Consider the following 15646-nt stretch of genomic DNA (forward strand, 5'->3'; position numbering starts at 1 on the left):
TAGAAAGGAAGGACACTAATAAAGCCTGGCTTGTCACTGTCTGACATTTCCTGGTGAGAGGCACAGTCGCAGATCACCTTGAAGCTACCATCTAATCAATCCAGTAAAACAGGCTTATTTTATTACCCATGTTAAGAGTTCAACTTTGCCTTGCAACGTACAGCAAATGGTTGTAAAGCCAGTTTTTCTCCCTGCTGCCAGAAAGAAAAGCAAACAAGCTTCAATGAATGATGCAAGCCATCTCTAAATAAGAAAGGCCATTACACAGTTCTGGGTCAATGCACCTGGCAGCTGAGGACCATCAACATGCACAGGACTAAGCCAGAGCTGACCATCTACAAAACTGAGGTGATAGCTATGGAAACTCTTCTGTATCATTTGGCCTACAATCTACTTTTGTGGAGAAAATCATAAGGACAAGCATGTTATCCTGGGCTTAGAAGAAATTTTACTGAAGTAATGGAGGGATGAAACCTATTTTAAGTTAATATGTTCTATTTACAAACATTTGGGAAATGGGAGGCAGAGGGAAAAACAGGGGTAGAAATCCCCTACTTTTGCCTTTGGTAAAGGAGGTGATAAAAAAAGCTACAGTGTTGGGCACTCAACAGACAAAGTAACATGCAGATTTATTTTCTTCATACCAGTTTAAAACAGCTTATATTTGTCTTTGTCTGCTTGCTTTCAAAACAAAAAGAGAAATTTAAAACTAATTCTCTTATACTGGGAAAGATGTACTTCCTAGGTAGTTTGAAACAAAACAAACACAAATGACCCCAGCACACAACATGACACTATTCCAAGGTAGTCAAACATAGTATACAGTGGTTAACAAGTAACAGAGTTTGTAACTGATAATAGTAACAAAATCTGATGCTGTTGAGAGCACTCGATTAGAAAGCTAACTTTAGAATCCAGTACATCAGATTCCAGAGGCTCACTTGTTAAGACTGTGGTTCAATTAATTAATTAATCTTGGCAGATGTTACTGAAAATGTTAAAATCTCTTTTAATAAAAGGGTCAGGGTCCTCATTCACAATCTAAGGAAAATGGGTAACACATTATGAGTAACCTTGTTTTCCTCTATAAAAAAAGAGCATGACTCTTCTTGGAGCAAAATGGTTGTAGACGACGATATTTAATTTTTTTAAGAAACATTATTTGTATTATGTTTTCAGAATCAAGAATTTGTCACAAGTAAGTTTTTCCACTGATTAATTACTTTTATTACTGAAAAAAAGAAAAAAAATCTTCCAATGGCAGGCAGAAATGTGGTTCAGCAGCCAGGACACAGTGAAAATACAGAACAGAGTTTCCAGCAGTTTTGCTCTACACGCAGGTAACAAAACAAATAATCCTTGGAAAGCAGTGACAATCTTCTTCCTAAAATGTTCAGTGAAACACTTGGGAGACTCTGGTTTGGTTTTTTTTCTTTCCTATCTATCTTCAGGTAAAGAATTACAAATTGTATAAATTCACTTTCATGTTATGTAATATACTGATAAGAGATTAAACCTCTGAGGAAATAGACAAAAAAAAAAAAGTATTCAAAGCACTCATTTGTGCTTGAGAATATACTAAACCTGTGAAGCTTGTGTCAAAAGAGTAATCTCACAATATATAGCCTTCCCTTACTTTTAAGTGCTTCACTATGCATTCAGCCTATGCATTCAGCTCCAAGAGATGTATGAGACTCCCTGTTCATTCCAGGGAGATACTACCTGACAGAGCACTGGCTAGAAGTAGAATACTGCTAGTCAATAAGTACTTCTTAACTAAATAGTAACAATACACTCACATGTTCCATCAGCTGCTTGGTACCTTTAGTCAAAGGTATCACAGAATAGAACAGAATGAATGAAAAGTTTAAATATTTATCTGAAAAATAATAAAGTCATATCTGCTCAGAAAAGGCATAAAAGAAAATACAACCCTTCCCATTATTAAACATTGAATCACTTCCTAGCTATCAACAAACACTGTGTTCCTCCTTAAGCCTGGAGCCTTATCAGCTCCCAGGTGCCAAAGCATTAGCTTCCTTCAGATAGATCTCTTTCTCCAGGTGTGCATTTTCAAAACGAGTAGGAAACATACACTACCACAACTGGAAAACAAAACCCACTGAATTTAATGAATGGAAAACTACAATTAAGACAGCTGCTTTACTGGAAGAGCGTTGCTGTGGAGTTCTGAAATCTGTTGGGGGTTTTTGGTCTCCTGCCACATCAGTAGTGTGCCCTGACTAGTGCAGTCCCACAGACTTTCCCTCAGCTTATTAAACTTTCTGGAAGCTACTTCAAAGAACAAGCATGTTGCTAAAGTCAAACAAATCTGAAAGCAAGAAGAATCAGTTGCTGAAGGGGTTTTTTTCCTTAATTAAAAAATATCCATCGTGGCTGCAAATATTAAGAGACCCACACTTGTGTTCAGTCATACTAAAAGCTACTGTTAATTCAATATACATGAAATATAGTACCATAAGTATTTTCAAAGATGAAGAGATGCACAATATTTAGAATTCTGAATTGTCTTCGACTAAAATGTAAAGTATTGATTTCCCTCCAATTGTTCTCCACAATTATAAATTTTTAAAAAGTATTTCAAATTACATTACTGGTTTTCAAGATTGTAACAAGCAGCCATTAAATGCTGCATACCTCAATGAGAAGTTATGTTGTTCCAATACTGCTTTTCAAAAATTTTTATTAATTACACTGACAGGTTTTTAACTAGGTTTTCAAACTTGCACGTGAACAAAGTCTTAGCAACTTTTTTAGATGTCACGTAAATCAAATTATATTTACAGAAACATGCTTTGAAAAGAAAAATGTCTATGATCCTTAATACAAAAAGTATCTTTCTGTAAGAGGATTCCCAAACGACATTTCTTTTCAAGCTAATCCTGAAAAGAATAATACACAAGATGATTCTGACAGCGGCTTATACTCTACCCAAACTGAAGTTTTCGGATGAGTTTTCAAGTGAAAATTTACATCCGCCATTTGAGAATAGCTGCAGGTGTCAATGAGCCAAACAGAGATCAAAATTGCAATTGCACTTAGTATATCACTGGTTAACAGAAGGATGGTTTTAATAACTAATTGCATCAATTCATGAATGAAAGGAGTGAATCAAGATTTAAAATTGAGTCAGGCATGTGCAAGGGTGAAAACCTTAATCAAAACCAGTAGTATAGGGAGTGCCATGTGAAAAAGAAAACTATCTGACTTTATCTCCTTAAAGCCTTCTCTACATAAGAATACAAGAATATGATCAAAGTTTGATTTATACCACAACTATGGAGTCAATCTACACTGTAGACTAGAATAATAGCTGAAAAAATTAAAATGAGTATATATCTACATATAATGTGTAGCTAGAAGTATGTGCAAAAACTAGAAACTGTCTCATCCTGTAACAACCACCAAAAACCAATCAGGGCAGTTTGTGCTCACTAGGTTGCTCAAAGATGCCGCTCATTCTATAGTAGACATGGAGTAACACATTCTGAAATAACAACATGAAGATAAGGCAAACTGTACTTTAGCACGTGCTAGCTGATCTTCAACTTGACCAAAGTACAACCTGCTTTATCGACAGACTAGAGATTTTTTAATGAGTTATTTAGAACATTGGCGACACATTCAATAATTTACCCTCTTCCAGACAAACCACTAGCACCGATAAAAACAGAGCAATCAAAAAAAATCCTTGCATTCACTCAACTCCAGGTACATGACCAAGTTTGCACACAACCAAAAGCTGTTGCCTCTACCTGTACCATTGTAGTTCCAGAAATGCAGTCCTTTCCCACTGACGTACAAACAGAAAAATCACAAAACGTTATGAAGAGCATTTTTAACCGATACAAATGTACAAAACAGAAGCAAATTGCAAATACACCCAGTACCTGGGATAAAAATTTTAAGCTTTTAAAAAACCCCACCAAAGCTCAGTGAAAGAGCAGAGATGAGACTTCCACATACTCAAAGCCAAGACCTGGGAGATGTCCCATGTTCAACAGCAGGATCCACATTCATACAACTGTAGGGAAAAAAAAAAAAAAAAACAACACAAGAACAACACAACAGTACAAAAGCCCACACATGTACAAGTCACAGCTCAGGCTCCCAGCTTTGATTCATAAAGTGTGTCATTCCACAGAGTGTAACTACATCACATAACTTGATAGGGAAACAGTCATGGTTACTCACCACAGTTTGGTGTTATGAACTGCTTGCTTTCCATAACACTACATATACCAGATTAAAATCTCTCTGGGGGTGGAAGGAGAGGACAGTGGGAAATCAATGAACAAGATGCCAAATTGTTACTACTTTGGTACTTTACAGTGCAAACAAAAGATCATTTTACTTAGTAGTGAAATACTGTTGATTTAGTTGCTTGCAATTACTTTTTCTTTCTTTTAAGAGTTTTGTTTAGTTTTAAAAAAAAGGTTAATAGTGTAAATAAAAAATGACTTGAAAAGAAGCTTTTTGCTTCATACTATGCAAAAAAAAAAAAAAGAGGAGGAAAAGATAGTATTACTTTGTGTATATGTCACATTTTATTTTATATTTAAAACATTGTTGAGGCATCCAGCCTTACTAATACTGGCATCTATCAGCATCACTAAATTTAAAGCTGCCACCAAGCCATTGGAACAGCATTTATCAGCTACAAAGCTGATGAATTTTATGATTTCACACTAATTTTATCATCTCTTCAGAAAATGAGACACCTTTTAATATTATCCATTGTATTTCAGAAATGAAGCCTTTCAGTTTGTTTGAAAGGTTGTGTGAATTTAGAGGAAGAGTATATAATTAGTTATGTATTATATTACAATAAAAGATCAAAGTAGAGTTGGAATCACTTCCCATACATCCAGTTCTCTCCTTTCAAAGAACTTGAAAATATACTGATTTTCTTTTCACCTCAAATGATGAAAAAAAATCTAAAATCCCTTGTAAAACTTTACTTTCTACTATGATATCACACATGTACAGGTGTGAATTGCTCCTATTTTTCATGAATTTCTAAACCTTCATGGTGAAGTTTTAAAAATAAGTCCCTATGACTGATAAGTTACTACCTTAATACTGCACAGTACTACAAATAATCATCAGACTAACTTCAGAGCACACAGAATTAATTAAGAAGATAAAAGCTGGTTGTTGGTAAATGATAGAAAGTAGGTGGTGGTGACAAGGGTAACTCGAGTCACAGTGTCAATACAAGCAAGTAAGCAACATACTACTTTGGCTGTATTTCTACTTGATGACGTAAGTATCTGTTTCACCTTTGGCATAGCAACACCTCTTAAAAAGCCCCATATTCCTTCTACTAGAAAAGAAGACTACAATCACTTAGCTTGAAGAGCTCCCCTCAATTCTAGATTCTAGAAAAAAATCCACAGAATTTCTTCAGCAGAGCTTTTAGTCATACTTCAAAGTTTGGGACACTTTATCTCTGCGCAACATACATTGCTGAAAGTGCTTGTATGAAACCTCAACCTGCCATACGAGGGAATTGACAAAAATGTAGCCAATATGGCAGGTGTCTATAAAATTTTTTTAAAATCTTTTTGTCTATAAAATTTGTTGTCTGTTGTTCTTTAATCTTCATATTGAAGATAGATTTGTGGAAGTTTAACAGGGGGAACCTAGTCACAGAAATAAATCAGATTAGCCCAATCCTAATGATTTTCATTTCAAACAGAGGTAGTTACGATAACGTGCTGGCTTCCGGCTAAGGGGCCTACAGCCTGCAGAGATCTACTGCATCCCTTGTGCAGTGATACATTCTGCCATTAAATCAACAGTGAGGATTCTTGGACAGAAGAATGGCATTTATTAAAAGGAGAGGTGTTGTCATTAGATGAAGAAGCATGCTGAGACAGGACAGCAAGGCCACGTGAGAAGGCCTTTGAACTGGAGAAGTGTACCAGTCAAAGCCAGGGGAACTCTCAAAATGGTGAAAAGGCAGATACATTTCTGCCTGTATCTTTTCCAACTTTTTTTTCCACAGAATCTTTTCAGATTTTCCAGAAACTGATTTAAAAATACCTCACATTATAAAGGAGTGTCAGATGGAGAATATGTATTCCAAATGGATGCCCAGAGTCCAGGCTTTGTTTGGACTTCTCCAACTTGCAAGCCAAGAGTACGTGGGACTTGCCAGATGAATGACAGTACAGCCCTGCACCAAGCACTGATGAGGGTTTTGAAGTCTCTCTTGAATCTTCCTGGCCTAGCAGGCAGGAACTCTTTGTTGCCATTATTCACATGCAATGTTTAGAAATCTAAAAATAAAATCTAGCAGATAGGCATGGCCAGACTTCAGCATCATGGTGATTTCAGCACAGCTCAAGCAACTGAATTATGTGAGGAAGCATCAGAACTTTTCTTAAGGAGAAGGCTCTTCAAGATTTTCAATGAAGTTTACCAACAGGAGGAAAAATTAAGACCAAAAAAAGGCTTTATAAAGCGAGCTATTGGAAAATATTTTCTATATTAACTGATTCCCTAGCATTTCATGAAGTATTTTCTGCACAGGGATATGAAAAGAAGAAAGAAAATGAATACAAAGTCCTATACAGGACATGTGACTAGGTTTCATATTACAGTGCTAATAATAGAAATAATAACTCAGTAAGGTTCAGTACATGCTGATATGAAGGCAATGGTATCCTAGGGTATGGGGAGATTAGAATAAATTATCTCAAGGTAAGTCAGGCTAGAACTTGCATCATATCTGTTACTCCACTCCAACTGTCTCTGTGCCTGCTTCTTCCCCTCAGTAAACACTCCAACAGCAGAATAACTTATCTCCCATTAATTCACACTTGTCATGAGGTAAGATTGCACACACCTGATTTTTAGGCCTTGGTAACAACAGAACACTATCCCTCTTGAAAACCATCAAACTCAAAACCAAAATTTCAGGCAGAGTGTTTCTAGCTGATACAGACACTTCCATGTGTCCACATCCTGGACTATCTTGCCTAAATCCTGCCTTTCCTGTGGGCTTAAGAGACAGTCCCAGTTCAGAATTACCTGTCGATTGATTTGGGTAGGTTCCTACTCCAGTGAGAGCCATCCCATGTTGTAGCCCAAGGTATCCAATGCTCCCATCAGAGGCTGAAACGTCCTCCAAGCTGGATGTGCCAGGGCTCACCAATGTTGTGTTAAATCCCTCTCATTGACTGTCCTCGTGCTCTTAACACCGTAGAACAAAATACATGTTGCACTGCTACACTTAGGTAGTCAGAAAATAAGAGAAACCACTGCTACAAAGTAGCATCAGCTAATCCAAGGAAGAAAAACATCTTTGCTTGGTATACTCAAAGCTGTAGCTTTGGGAAAACGAAAGATATCTTTCTCTAAATATTTGACTTTAGTGCCAACTTTTTGGTAGATCATGGAATCTTAAGGGTTGGAACGGACCTTGAAAGATCATCTAGCCCAACTCCCTTGCCAGAGCAGGACTATCTAAAATAAGTCACATGAACTCGTCCAGGTGGGTTTTGAATGTCCCCAGAGAAGGAGGCTCCACAAGCCACCCAGCTGTTACTTCTGACAGCAACCAGTTCTCTGCTTCATGCTTATAAAACTTATGGAACTGTTTCTCATACAAACCAACATGGAACAAGGTTCCTACAAAATTTACAATGCATAATCACGACATTTAAAATAATACAGTTGGTAACAATAGTCGTCATCACCATTAAGCTTCAGTTTGCATCTAACCACTTGATTTGTAATGAACTAATAACCGTTAAGTATAGATGCCAGCGTAGCGCTACTTGTGAACACACAGTGACAAAATAGAGGAACTACTCACTGTCCCTGCATTTAGTTTGCCTTAGGGAATTTAACATTAATGACTTCTGTACACAACACTTTGCACTGTGCCTATGTAAGGCTACTCTTTTAGTGTCTATGTAAAGCTATTACTTACCCATCAGTACAAAAAGTAGGTCACAGCGCAAATATGTATGGACAATTACCCTTACTACAGACTACTTTAAAAATCCACCTAAGATCTTTACAAATCAGTTGCTACTTTAGACCACTGGAGTGGATAAAAATAAGATTTATAATGTGATCAGTCATGAACATATGCAAGAAGGTGATGTTGCTACCACGCTATCATTTGCTGCATTAAGCGTATTACAACAACAATAAAACTTGGTAAAGTAAGAAGCAATTACGGAGCATTCTTGATAAACTCTTATATTACAAAGTCCACTTAACTACAGTCTAAGTTTGTACTAAAATTATTTTGGAGGTGTAAGAGTAAAGAGTTAGGTGTTGTACAATACAATATATCACTCTGATATTTGCCATAATTTCAATCCTGAAATCATGAACTAACTGTCCAGCCTTTAGAATATGCAAAAAACGTGATAATGGACACATAAGAAATGCCTATGAAACTACAGAGATGACAAGTCTTAAAGACTTTTTCCGGGACTCTACTGCTAGCAATATTAGAGCATTTAACAAAACAAAATTGACCTTATCAACACAAGGTGGTTCTTCAGAGGAGCTATTCTGTGAAGTGTACTTAGAAATATGTGGACTACCACACTTTTCCTTATGAACTAAAAACCAAAGATATGTTAGACATTTGTCACCAACTCATCAGGACAATTTTTCCATAACACAGTGTCAGAGACTGTCAGCAACAAAAATAAAAGTATTTGTATTTCATTAGCAAGTTTTTCCCAGATATTGTAGACCTTTAATTAAACAGACCTTTCTTCCCCAGATTCCTGTTTGTTAATAGTCTCCCTTGCAATCAAAACCACCCAGGTTAATAAGGACAATTTGTTTCTTTCACAGACTAGTTTCAGGTAATTTTTTTTTCTGCAGTGAAAGCGCAAATCCCCTCCAAAGCTAAGTAAATATTGTACATACCGAAATTCACCTTTATAAATAATTTTTCTACACAACACTGTGTAAAATTAACACTTTAGTGTAAATACATTTTCCTACCAAAAAGACAGTTTGAGATGATTAAATTAGCAATACCAATAATTAATATTATCAAAGTATTAACTTGTTCTGATTTGTATTACATCAGTATTAGAGCAGTAGCAATTTGTGTGACAAACTGTACAGCCACTAGGAAAGCAATCATCCCAGCAGAGAAAACAAAAAAAACCCCTACAAATCCTGTATCTTCAAAAGAGAGGAACGCAACAAGCAACAGAGAGGCTAACTAATTACTTCAGATAATTACAGTAAAGAGAGGAAATGAGAAAGGTTGTAAGAGGAATTTTATATGAAAATGTTTTACTGCTGTTGCATCTACTCCACAACACCAATAAGGTAACTTTTCACACTTCATGTATATGTATGCATTGTATGTTCGTGGTAGCTATATTATAGCTAACGTACTAGAGATTTTTATATCTCCACACTGTAAGTCGGCGCCTAAAACGCGGCGTAACCCCTGTGGAGACCCAGCAGCCTTTGAAGTGAAGCAGCTCCCGATAGAGTACCACAGACTAGTTATCCCCGGGCTCGGAATTTGGATCCCTTGGCAGACCCGTGCTGAGCAGCCGTCTGTTCGCCCGTCCGTTCATCCCGACAGAGGCGCTGGTAGGGCCGCTCTGTTCCCGCAGCACTCTTCTCCTAAACTCGCCTGAGGCACTCGGTGCTCGGACGGGCTCGGCAAAAACTATAAGGCGAATGCCCCGCCAACGACTTGGAGGAAGAAAAGGTAGGATGAGGGAAGGATCCAAACCAGCCCCATAACTCAGCAAAGACACAGGCAGAAGCGAGCAGGGACGGGTTGAGACCTTACCACGCTCCCTCCCCAGGGACCCACTAGTGCCCACCTGCCGGCCCTCAACGCCTTCGCACCCCGCTGAAACCACAAGGCGCGGAGAAGAATAGGAACCGGAGAGACCCAGTGCCACGCCTCGGGGCGCCCCAAGCCGCCCGCTCCCCACCGGCGCGGCACAATACGGAGGGGCTACAGGGCTGACAGCCCCAAACCCCCGCTCGCTTCCCCCCGCCAGCCGCAGGGAGAAGCCCTCGCCCCCGCCGCCGCTCTCCCGCGGGGCCAGTGGCCAACTCAGCACCGGCGCGGGGCCAGCGGGCAGCCCAGGCACTCCGCCGGCTGGCCGAGGAAGAGGAGGGAGAGGAGAGGAGAGGAGAGGAGGGGAGGGGAGGGGAGGGGAGGGGAGGGGAGGGGAGGGGAGGGGAGGGGAGGGGAGGGGAGGGGAGGCGCGGGGGCGGCCCCGGCGGCCATGCCGCCCCCGCCTCCCGGAGGCGCCCCGGCGGCGCCAACTTTCTCCTCAGCCGGGCTTCCGCGCGCCGCTCCCGCTGCCGCCGCCCCGTCCGGTACCTGCCGCGCCGCCGCCACCGCCCCGATCCCCCAGGGGGCGCAGAAGGCCGTCACGGCCGTCGTGGCCGCCGCCACCGCACGGACCGAGGCGAGCAGGTGCGGAGCACGGAACCACGAAATCGACCCCGGTCCGCCGCCGCCAGCTGCTGCGCCTGGGCTGGGCGGGCGGGGCGGGGCGGGGCGCGGCGGGGCGGACCGGGCCGGAGAGTGGAGGGGAGGGGAAGCAAGGAACGCGCCCGCCCGCCCACCCGCGCTCGCCCTCTAGCGGAGCGACCAGACGGACTCGGCCTCGGCCTCGGCCTCATACCTCCCCCTCAACTCCCCGCTTTGCCTCCGTTCGGAGCCCTTTGGGACTTTCCGCCTCTTCCGGAACGGGCAGTGGGAGCGGAGTTACCCTGGGGAGGTTAACCCTGGCGGGGGCTGTACTGCAGGGCTGCTCGGGTGGCCGCCGTGGCAGACCCGACCCCTGCTGGGTCTTGGCCCTAGCGAGAGGGGAGGGCAGGCCAGCGCCTGTTCCCGCTCCCGCTGCCGGAGCTGCCCTGCCTGCGGCGTGCGGGCTGTACCTCCTGCCTCCGGGGCACGGAAGAGTTTCAGAGTTTGGGTTCGGAGACTGACAAGGGATCGGTGAAGCCTGCCGCAGGCACGGGCCGGCTGGCAAGCGGTGCGAAGGAACCAGGAACCTGCTGCCCGCTCACATCGTCACCTGGATCAGTAATGACGGAATGCTGAGATAAGCGAGGTATCGCCCAAGACGGTGGTTTATAGCACACCCCACCCGCTCGCTTCTCCTGAAGGGAGGTGGGCCTCTCTGACCACCGGGAAGGCTGGGGCTGAGATCTCCAGAAGGCACAGGGAAGCGTGCCGTGCCCCCTGCTTTCCTCTCACTTTCCTCCTTGCAGGGCGGGCTGCAGCACCATGTGGAGTCTTGCAAGCCCTGTAACTGTGTCCGAGCAACTCTACACTGGTGCTAATAAACTGCTCCTTTCGGCAGAGCTGATTAACTGAGGCAGTAGAATGCCTCAGTGGTCAAGCAATCCGGTGGTATGTTTTCTCCAGTGGAAAAGCCAGTTAAAGAAATTTCCAGTTGCTTGTTCCGGCCCTGGTGGCACAGTTGTGCTAATGTAACTGTAACTGTTTCCCGATCTGTTTTGGCCCTTGTACTTGAACATCTCTCACCACAAACGTAGGGGTGGGAGCAGAGAGAGTGAACTGCTGTGCCTTAAGCTCCAGCAAGAGACAAGGATCTGAAGAAAAGCGGTGGCATGCCAGACAAAAACGAATCACACTATTCCTGAACGTAGCTATATTGTTTCAAAATTCAGAATTGTCTTTCCAAACCTAATTTCAGGTCTCTGTGTCCTATTACATAGTATAAATAAGCCTGCAGTGGAGACGTACCTTTTTAAAATACAACTTGGCTCTTGCAGTCTGCTTGCTCTATACTGCTCATCTAGTCAGCTCTTCCTCAGTACCCTGACTTGCTGGCTGCTTTGGGTGAAGTAAATTGAAGTCAGCAACTCAGGATGCAGATAGAGCAGGAGACTCCACTTTGTGCATGTCTATACGGTACTGCCTATCTATATTTGAGTTGTTGGGAGGAGCATAGCTGTATCAGGTGTTTTTCCCACCACACACAATCCCCGCTGCTTCTCAGCATGGCTCATTCACAGGGTTTTACAGAATTCCTGCAGGTTCCTCTGGACAGTTCTCTCTTGATTCTAGTAAAAATGTTCATTAATACCTACTCAGAAAAGACATCTATCCAAAAGACTTGGTTGAGGAAGCCATCTATTAATCTAATCCCCCTTCATTTATAGAAGATGCATAGACGTAATCTTCCATGCATTTAAATCTTAATGAAATATTCAAAGTCAACAGGCTTCATTCTATTTAACAACCAGTTAAGTTCTGAGACTCGAAGTGGGAGCAAGTTTGTTTGTTAACTCCGTAACATTCCTCCAGAGTGTGAGAATATTTAACTCTGGAATGGTGAGTTTGTAGAAGAGCACTGCCATTGCCGTCCCATATAGGCCGATTAGATCAGTGTGTTTCTACCACAACCCCTTCTGCTTAATGAGTATTAAACCCCTCTAACACTCTGTGTGCCATCAAAGAAAGTTAAACTTTCTTGAAACTGGTACTCTACATTTTCCCAACATTCAAAGTACTTCGTAATCAATGGTCATCACCTCTTTTGAGGGAATGCTGCATAACAGACACATGATGTTAACACATGACCAAGGCTCAAGCTGCTGCACCTCTTATTAAAGGATACTACATCTTGCCCTCTGCATAGTCCCATGTGAGACTATAGGAGCATTAATTTAGTGACATGACAGTGGGTACATTCCAATTGAGGCCTGATGACGTTTAGAGGTGAAATATGAGTGTATTTGGTTTAGTTGGAATACACACAGTGTACCATAGGAGTGCTTGGGAATTCCTCCCACCAGTATGTGATCTCTCCCACCAAATGTGGTATCAGCTAATAACAAAACAGCTATGTTTCAAAAACATTTCTGTGTGTGAATGTTCCTATGCATCACTTATTTGTTAAAAGTGTGCTAAATTAGAAAAATACTAATTCATTGCCTGTAAGTCATTTTCCTATCACACAGTCAAAAATGTGGACAAAATCCTAGTTCTGTGAAAATAATAGCCTAAAATTAAAAAGAAAATACACCACTTCCCCCATCCCCCAAAAAAACCCAGCAGAATAAATGTTGTCTCTGTTAATTTCACCTTTTGTGGCAAAGGCATTATTATTATTTTCTGCAATTACAAAAACTATTTCTTTCAGGTTTATCTCTCATTCACTGCATGTCCCAACAGCTGCCTTCACTGCACACTACAAACTGGATGGCTACTCTCATTCTACTCAGAGTATCCAGATGAAGATTTCTAGGACAGTTTTTGAGCTCTCAGCCCCTGCACATGTTTATTCTGAGCACTTCTTTAAATTAAAAAGAAAAATTAAAATCACAACCTGAACCTCTTTTCAGTTTACTCAGAAAAGGAAAGACTCAGTTACTGATCAGCAGAAAGAAGTCCTACTGGAGTGACTTCCTCAGCATTACCCAGAAACGCTGTCAAAGTAGCAAACATCTCTGATGGCAACTTGAGCAGCTACCTAGCCTATGGGAATCAGGTGCTGATTAAAACTAGATAAGGAAAAAAATTGTGAGTAGCATTAGTTTTAATATAGCTAAGTTTTGCAGTTAGGTTAGCTTGTAGTGATAGCAGGAAAAGTGCAGCACACTACAAAGTTTAGGGTGAAGAAAAGGCTGCTTATTTAAGCAGCATAGCCATCTTACTCTACCCCCTGGTGAGTTCATGAAACCACAGTCTTATTTCACATCTTAGGCTCACTGCCTTTTCTCAGCATTAGTAGCCAGGGAAAGAGTAGCAGGAAAAAGTCTTGATCACTGCTGAGCTGTAACTTACATGGAGATAAAGCACAACCGTGTTTCAAAAGAGATATAAAATGATTGTTACACTTAGTATCCAGTTTAGGACAACTTAGAGAAAAGAAGTAAGAATAACTGATTTGGTAAACAAGACTAATGGGGAAAAGTTAAAAATTTGGGCAGGCTAGAGATGGTCACAAGGTATGAGGACAGCTGTCTTCAGCCATTTACAATGGCCTCTGTATCTGGGATGAAGTGCAGCTTCATTCAAAGCAGAGATGACAATTGCATGTTAGAATAAACCTTTCTAGATATAAACCAAGCCACCTAGGCAAATGGCAGAACCTCTTTCACTGCATGTTTTAAGTGCAGCTTAAGTAAATATCCTGTATCTAGGATCCTATAAAGATATCCTGTATCTAGGATTCCTTATTACAGAGAAGTAAAGAAAAAGACCTTCTGAGGCCTCTGTCAATCCATGTCTGTAGTCTGTATGACCAGTGGAGGAAAAACACCTATGTTGTCAAGACCAACAAGCTTCTACTGAGTAAATATATCCATATATCTGTTTGTGTGTTTTTGTATATACATATATGCAGACCCACAGATTTTAAGAAATTAATCAGCCAACTTTAAGAGGATTTCCTCTGGGTCAGCACAAGACTCCTTGCTGTCAGAACCATGGATGTGCTAAAGCTTCTCAATAGATAGTTAGAAAGGGGGAGGTTGTGTGTTTGTTTCTGGTTAGCAATTCTTTATCCTAATTTAGTTTATTCTAAACTAAACTCAGATCAGCTTGAAGCAGAAGCTTGTGATGGGAAACTTCACCCCAAGTAATTAAATTCTGGCATAGTTGTAAGTGAAACCGGATCTTTAGAAGGAAAATGTTCAGCAATGTGAGCCCTAGATGTTGTCACTGCCATATAGATAGATCTTCATAGGCATGCATAGAATAAGCTTCAGTCCACTTCCAGAGACAGTAAAGTTCTAACAACCATCCTTATCTCAGGTTCAGGAAGATAGATTTGGAAGTCTCAGTCTTTTAAAATCATAAACCAACAGCGAATTTTCAAAAAAATCCTGTGTTTTAAGATAAGTTTGCACTGTCACAAAGTGCTAGTTTAAGTGAATACAAATGGGGAGTATACACACAGGCAGCAAACATTGCTTAGCAGGGAGACAGTAACTTGTCTGTCCAAAGTAATTTATGTGCTTGCACAGCCTTCATGGATGCTATCCTCCTCCTCCCACACTTTGTCTAAGATTGTCAGAAGTGCCAACATTTACTTACAGGCACGTATGCTGCAGGTCATGTTAGGCACTGATTTGTGAAACATCTGCCATCAGATAGTGATTAAACAGAGTGGAATGGTGCATTACAAAGTTGACACTGAGGGTGTACCTATGATGTTGCACCTAGTCCTAAACAGTGAAATTGTACCAGAATGTAAAAACTTATTTCTAAGGGAAACAGCGCAAGTGCAATAAACTCAATCATTTAAACTCAGGCAAAAAGTTGTTCATTCAAGTATGTTGCTGGCAAGTTTCTCTATGTATAGAAGATTATGTAACCATTTTTATCTCTACTTTGATTATCTGATCAGTAGTACGGTCAAGATGTTATTACTTGGATAGTGGCCTTTCTGTCACTGGCAGATATACATCTCAAATTATCTTTTGGTCTTCCTTTACTCCTTCTTAACCCCACTCGATGGTTTCCTCTTATTAGCAATGTATTATTATTGTAAATTATGGCAGAGGGAGATATATTGTTATAACTCACATATTTTTCTTACATTCACCTATAACAGTATTTCCCTACTTCAGGATATATCTTTTTGAATTTAAAAAAATATGATTCATAGGAAAGAAGTGC

At 41.0% G+C, this 15646-nt stretch overlaps 1 protein-coding gene across 6 annotated transcripts in view; it reads right to left on the reverse strand.

Moving 5' to 3' along the window:
* The window catches only part of PTPN3 (protein tyrosine phosphatase non-receptor type 3), a 123858-nt gene extending 112856 nt beyond the window's left edge, over positions 1–11002 (reverse strand). For 4 of the 6 annotated variants that reach the window (XM_061995411.1, XM_061995409.1, XM_061995410.1 and 1 more), the window contains exon 1: positions 10364–10500. The gene's annotated coding sequence lies outside the window, so the exon portion shown is untranslated. Of the gene's footprint in view, positions 1–9851; positions 9933–10363; positions 10501–10926 lie in introns of those variants that run through there. The other 2 variants (XM_061995408.1, XM_061995407.1) reach the window with 2 other exon arrangements.
* Positions 11003–15646: the final 4644 nt, after the last annotated feature.

Source organism: Colius striatus, chromosome 4, assembly GCF_028858725.1.
Source record: "Colius striatus isolate bColStr4 chromosome 4, bColStr4.1.hap1, whole genome shotgun sequence".
Classification (NCBI taxonomy): domain Eukaryota; kingdom Metazoa; phylum Chordata; class Aves; order Coliiformes; family Coliidae; genus Colius; species Colius striatus.